Raw genomic sequence first — 278 nt, forward strand, 5'->3', positions numbered from 1 at the left:
CCTGTCCTGTGCAGTGGGAAAACTGAGGCACGGGGCAGCCCATCCCCGGCTGCAGGCACACCGCACCCCTGTGCAGCCATAGCCACCAGCCTCCGTGCGGGAACCGGAGCCAGCGGTGCTCTGGTGTGGGGTGTCACCTTGAAGGGTGGATGCTCCTGGTGAAGTACGCAGATGTGGCACCCAGGGAAGGTGGCTGGGGGGGTGCGCAGGGGGCTCTCCCCATGGCTGGGAGGGTTCATGGAGACCCGCAGGGATCAGCTCCCAGCACCTGCAGCTCC

This window comes from Pterocles gutturalis, unplaced genomic scaffold (assembly GCF_000699245.1).
Source record: "Pterocles gutturalis isolate BGI_N339 unplaced genomic scaffold, ASM69924v1 scaffold27169, whole genome shotgun sequence".
Classification (NCBI taxonomy): Eukaryota; Metazoa; Chordata; class Aves; order Pterocliformes; family Pteroclidae; genus Pterocles; species Pterocles gutturalis.